The following is a 7,161-nucleotide window of genomic DNA, read 5'->3' as shown; positions in this document are numbered from 1 at the left end:
AAGGCAACATTGTATTTCATAATCTATTGTTGAGGTTGAATATGTTGTTGCTGCAATTAATTGTTCAAATATTATATGGATAAAACATTTACTTGAAGGGATATAAGAGGAAGTAAATGGTCTTGTGACAATCTACTATGATAATACCAATACTATAATTTTTTTAAAGAATTTGGTGATGCACTCAAAGACAAAGCATATATCAATCATCACTATTTACAAGAACAAGTTTAGGGGAAATAAGTAAAGTTGGAGTATGCAAAGTCAAAAGAGTGGATTGTTGATATCTGCACCAAGTCATTACCTAAGGATACTTTTGAGTACCTAAGAGGTAAACTAGGGGTCATTCCCTTATCTAATGTTCATTAGAGAAGGATGCATGTTGCATCAATTCATGCTTTATCAGAATATCTATCCATGAGTTGATGATGATGTTCACTCTTTAGGAGAAGTCTAAAGTTGTGAAGAAGGTAAAAGATGTGAGGAAACAAAAAATAATTAGCACAAGCAAGTTATAAGGTATAACTCCACATAGAATTATTTATAGTCTTGGAGATACCTTTGGCATTGTTGTTAAAGGGGGATAATACTATAAAAGATGGGAAATAAATATTGAAAGGGAGAAGACTATCCAAGAGAGTGAATAAGAGTAAGAATGAATTAGTAAGGAGAAGAAGACTGAGAAAGATAATTGGAAGAATATAAAAGTAGATGAGCAAAGAATATAATTAAGAGGGTGAGAAGAAAGAAAAAAATACAAAATGAAAAAGATAATGAAAAAAAAAGGAGAAAAATAATCAAAGGGGGAGACTAGAAAATAAAGCATATGTGTTGCCAAGGGAGAATATAGTCGATGAAGTTTATTGATGTTGATATTGGATGGTACATTTCAAATGTGTTGCCATCAATGCCAAAGGGGGAGATTGTTACTACAATTAATAAACTAATGTTGATCATGAACAATGTTAGCAAAACAAGCACTAAAAGGGATGTGGGAGACTTGGATTAGTTGTTATCTTGTCATTGATGTCAAGACTATTGACTTACTAATTGATGTAAGTTGCCAAATCATCTAAAGGATGTGGCGTTGAGAAAAGAAAAGGTTGGTAAAGTTAGAAGATGAAATGATGAAGTAATGTTAAGTGTTTGAGCTTAAGTGGGTGATTGATGAATCTCTGTTTGACAAGGTAATTGGTTTGATTATTTTACATGATTTGATGAAGAGTTAGAACAATGTACAAGTCAATTACATTGGATTGGTAAGGAAGATTTGAAGTCATGAAGTGAAAACATAGGGAATAAGTGTGTGCTACCAAACTGAAAATGGTGGTCAATAAGAAAAGATTTTGTTCGGTGGAAGTGTACTGAGTATAAGTTTGAGAATTGAGTTTGTAAGTGTTATCAAATAAGAAAGTGTTACTGAGAAAATGAGTGTAATTGAGTGAACAATGTTCAACCAAATAGATAAGGTTATTTGGTAAAGGAAGATCACAAGTTGGTGAAGGAGAGCCATTTTGATTAAATAAATTGTGGAACGACATTGAGTGAGAATCTAAATGAATCTAGAAGATTCTAAGAAGGGAAAGAAGTTTGTTAATGAAATCTATGAATGAAATTGGATAGGTAAGATCAGATGAAAGAGATTCAAGGAAAGGTTTGTGCTCCAAGAAAAATTCAAGCTTCAAGGTGAATTATAGTTGGCACGATGCATAAAACATTTTTTCGAGTGCTAGATACATTGTATATAAGCTAAGATGTGATCGAACAGATAAGAGGAATTCATGGAAATCCTAATGAATGAGATTAAGTGGCAAACCAATGCCTATATAAGGGATGAACAATAAATTTAAAGTTGCTACCAACTTGTGATGGTGTTGATAATCGAATAGAGATAGAAGAGTCACTGAGCATAATAGAGGCCAATAAAGTGTGAAGGAAAGAGTTGGCATAAAGTGTGTGTGTGTGTGTGTGTGTGTGTGTGTGTTGATTAGCCAAGTAAGGAAGGGTGTAAAGAAGAGTATTGAACAGAAAGGTGATATGAAAAGGCAAATGTAGTTGCTATTTTTACAGATCATTTCACTATTACTTTCTAACCATTGTTGTAGAAAATCTCTTAATTGAGTGGATCTAATATTCCTATTTATAAATCATTTTGTAAGGTATCATTTTAATGAATGTACTAAGTCCTTTAGCAAGGCCACTCACTAAGGAGTGACAAATATAGTTGATCTTTGGTGAAAATCCCCTAACAAGGTCACATTTAGTATATGTGTTTGTAACTTTTAACAGGGTTGGCTCTTAATTGAGATCACTTTAGAAGAGTGAATTTCTTTATGGGTGACAATTCCCATAACGATTTTACCCAAATTGGGTTTCCATGTTAAATACCGGTGTTAATGTGTTGCATGCTATTTCATGTTTTCATATGCTTAAAGTTGTAATCTACTACAACTTCGTTAAGTGTTGTAATTGACAAGTAAAGGTTATTTTTTGATAAGTTTAAAAGGGTACATATTATTTTAAAGGACATGTGATACCTAATTCACCCCTCGCCCTCTCAACTATGCAATAGTTAGACTTTGTAAAGTCTAAATGTCCAAAAAATTTGAGAGGACTTGGACAAAACAAGGGAAAGAAGTTTGCATAGTCTTCAGACCTTTGGAGGTTGAAGCCTCTACCAAGATGAAGACTTTCAGATCACACAAAACCATAAAATGAGCCCTAGACTTCTTGACTACAACCAAGAAGGAGTTCAAAATCGACTCAAAACCTATAGAAATGACACTAACTCAAAGAGAAGACTACAAACCTTAAACAAGAAGACTAAAACCTCAAAAAAGGGAAAAATATGCTTGGGAAAAAATGCCCAAATAATACCTAGAAAACCTAAGAAGAAAAAGAAAGTCATATAGACCAGAAAGAGGACAACAACCACCTAATCAAGGAAAGAAATAGAGGGAAACTGTAATGTTCCCACTAAATTGGTCGATTAAGGGCAAGTAATACCTACAAGAAAAAATGTTAAAATCATAATAGCAATAATACTAATTATATTATTCTACCCTCTAAATTATTTCCCAATCTTAAGGACGTCTCCAAATCAGGCTTCATAAATCATATCTATTTTGTCGTCATCCCAGGAGCGTACCCCTTAAGATTTTTCTTGGACAGGCATCCTCTATCCAAGGCTATTCACATATGCATATGTTAACAACTTCAGAATATTCTGGATATTGATTATCAGCCATAGCATCTATGGAGATCTTAAATATCTTGCATGTGCTATGCTACGATATCGACACTCGACTATGGCAGGAATGAAGATCTTAAATATCTCTTATCCTCCATGCTTCGAATATCAAATGGTGTTCATAGACTAACACCCAAGTCTTTATTTATCACACTCAGCTATGGCAGGAATGGGGATCTTAAATATTTCTCATCCTCCATGCTTCAAGTATTAAATGGTGTTCATAGATTAACACCCAAACCTTTTATTTCTCACATATATTTTATTAATAATTTAATTTGATTCTCATTATGATCAATAACTTAAATCATAACTTAGAAAGACTTTGAATAAATATTTATATCTTTTAGGAAAAACTAATATTCTAATTATTATTATCTAACCATTATTATTATAACATATAACAATATAACCATTATAACTATTATCATATTTTTTTATTTATGAATTATAAACATTATAACTCATACTCACATATGCAGAATCCATGCTTTAACCTAACCCTATTCCACGTGTTGGAGAATGTTGCTGCTATGTTGGATTGAAATCCTCTGCTATGAGGTTGTCACTGTCTTTTCTTGTTGGCGTGATATCTGCCTGTGCCTTTATGTTCTCTCCTCTCTGTTTGATCTCTCCACGTTGCATGCTGGTCTTTTCACTATTCGATCCTCTTTCCTCCCCTCTTCTGCCATCGTGTATGCCCAATTATAAGGTATGGAAAGCCATGTTCAAATGTTGCATCAGTTCGCTTTAGCACAGATTTATTCAACTAAGTTTGTGTATTAAATGAATATTTGCTTCATCTTTTGTTATTTTAAATTTAAATCAATAATGAATGAGTTTCTCAATTTAATTCATAATTAATTTTAATAATTTAATAATTGAATGACTCAACTCAAAATTAATTTAATTGCTAAGTGATAAAATAAATCTTTTACAAATAAATAAATGATTTTATTATTGTGTGATATGACATAATATTTTAGCTTAGATCCATTGCAGTCCTTCCCTTCGAATTTTCTTGTCCTCAAGTAATTTTAAAACCTCTTCTTTTTCCCATGTGGCATCTATATTTGGTAGATTTCTCCATTTAATTAGGAACTCAATGATAGTTCTATTCCTTAGTTTCCATTCTTGAGTTTCAAGGATGCATTCTGGTATTAATGTAAGTTGTCCTTCATCATCTAGGGGAGGTAGCTCTGTGCAAGGAGTTATGTGCTGACCCAACACCTTCTTCAATCGTGATACATGGAATACATTATGAATTTTACTGTCTTTAGGACGCTCAAGTTCGTAGGCTACTTCTCCCACTCTTTTTGTAACTTTGTAAGGTCTGTAAAATCGAGGTTTGAGTTTTTCCATCCCATTTCTCTTGATTGATGATTGCTTGTATGGTTGTAGTCTCAAGAACACTAAGTCTCCAACTGTGAAGGATCTTTCAGTGCATCTTTTATCTGCATACAATTTTTATTGATTGTGAGCCTGTTGTAAATTTTCTTTAAGATTTTTTATAATGTCGGCACTCTACTTGATGAAATCTTGTGCACCAGGAACTCGACTCTCTTAAGATATCAGTTCTCCAAATGACGTAGTGTCGTAGCCATATAACACTTTGAAGGGGCTCATTCCAATAGACATATGGTAAGTTGTGTTGTAGCAATATTCACCTAGGTGCAACCACTTGATCCAAGTGTTCTGTTGTTCTGTAGCATAGTTTCTTAAGTATCCTTCTAACCATTTGTTCACAACCTCAGTTTGTCCATTAGTTTGGGGATGGTAACTGGTGCTCGAGGTTAGTGTCATCCCTGCTAGACAGAAGAGTTCTTGCCAAAATTTACTCAGGAATTTTCTATCTCTACCACTAATTATGTTTTTAGGAAGTCCATGGAGTCTGTAGATTTCTTTGAAAAATAGTTTAGCTACTTGAAGTGCTTTGTATTCTATTGAAATAGCAAAAAAGTGAGCACATTTGGAAAGTCTATCCACCACCACAAAAATGCTATCTTTCCCATACACCTTGGGAAATCCTGTAATAAAATCCATGGATATACTCTCCCATTTATGAGCTGGAATTGGTAAAGGTTGTAGTAATCCTGCGGGATGTGTTAATTCTGCTTTGTTCCTCTGGCATGTCATGCATTCTTGTACATATTTTCTTACATCTTTTTTTAACCCTTTCCAAGAGTATTTTTCTCTAATATGTTTGTATGTTTTGTAGTATCCTTGATGACTTGCTAGTGGACTATCATGATATTCTTTAAGAATTTTTTCCTTCATCTTTGATTGAGGACTTAAGTATACCCGTCCTTTGTAAAAAAAAGTCATTACAAACTTTGAAGTCTTTGTTGGGTAGGTTCCCGTCTAATATTTCTTTTTTTTGAGGATTCTTGGCGTATTCTGATAAAATTTCCCATTTCCAATCTTCTGATATACTAATAAGGATATTAATATGAGGTCATCGGGAGAGTGCATCAACGACTCCATTATTAATACCTTTTACATATTCAATATCAAAATTATAGGTTTGAATTTTGCTCACCCATTTCTGTTGCCTGACATTTAGATCTTTTTGACTTAAAAAGAAATGCAAACTGTTGTGATCTATCTTAACAATGAATCTCCCACAAACTAAGTATTGTCGAAATTTAGCCAGAGCATGCATTATTGCCAACATTTCTTTATCATATATAGGATAGAGCTTTTCTGAGTTAGTGAGTTTCCTACTTTCAAAAGCTATTGGTCTTTTCTTTTGCATGAGGACTTGCTCCTATTCCTTCTCCTGAAGCATCACATTGTAATTCAAATGGTTCAGCAAAATCTGGGATGGCTAAAATTGGACATGAACTCATGATTTCTTTAAGTTTATCAAAAGCTTGTTGTGCTTCCTCATTCCATGTGAAGGCTCCTTTTTTTGTTAAATATGTAAGGGGGGATGTTAATTTGGAAAAACCCTTTACAAACCTCCTGTTGTAGCTACATAACCCTACAAATCCTTGAAGATGCATTAGGTTTTTTTGGCTTTGGCCAATCTCTAATAGCATGAATTTTTTCTTCATCTACACTGACACCTTTGACACTTATTTTATGTCCCAAATATAAAATTTCTTCTAGTCCAAATTCACATTTTGAAAACTTAGCATATAGAGATTCTTCCTCTAAAATCTTTAGAACTTCCTCGATATGGTGAAGATGTTCCTCCCAAGTCTTATTGTATATAAGTATATCATCAAAAAATATGAGTAAGAATTTTCTCAACTATTGTCTAAAAATGTAGTTCATACATGATTGGAAGGTTGCTGGAGCATTAGTGAGTTTGAAAGGAAGGACGAGGAATTCAAAGTGTCCATAGTGGCATCTAAAAGAAGTCTTTGGTATATCTTCTTTTCTCATTCTTATTTTATGGTAGCCAGAGCATAGATCGACTTTTGAAAAATAACATGTGCCATGTAATTCATCCATTAATTCATCAATTCTTTGGATGGGATACCTATTTTTAATTGTCTTCTTATTTAAAGCACGATAATGATGCACATTCTCATAGTTCTGTCCTTCTTTTTTACTAATACCACTGAGGACACAAATGAGCTACTACTTGGTTGAATATGTCCCATATTTAGAAGTTCCTTAATTGTCTTTTCTATTTCTTCTTTGTATTTTCGAGGATTTCTATAAGGAGTGGTTATTACTGGTTTAGCTCCTCCTTCTAATTCTATGGGATGTTCAAAACGCCTTTTGGGTGGTAGTCCTGGAGGGATTTCTTAACAAAGGCCTTTTGATGTTTATTCAATATAGGTTGGATATCTACGTGAATACTCTTCCCTTGTGTTATTGACTTATCCAAAATCATGCACTGTGTTATCCATTCACCTTAGTTGTGGCTGAGTATTTTTTCCATTTTTTTTACAAGAGAC

The sequence above is a fragment of the Cupressus sempervirens genome, chromosome 1 (assembly GCF_028749045.1).
Source record: "Cupressus sempervirens isolate cs-2001-9-10 chromosome 1, ASM2874904v1, whole genome shotgun sequence".
NCBI lineage: Eukaryota > Viridiplantae > Streptophyta > Pinopsida > Cupressales > Cupressaceae > Cupressus > Cupressus sempervirens.
The sequence above is the reverse complement of the archived record's forward strand: the minus strand, read 5'-3'. Positions refer to the sequence as shown.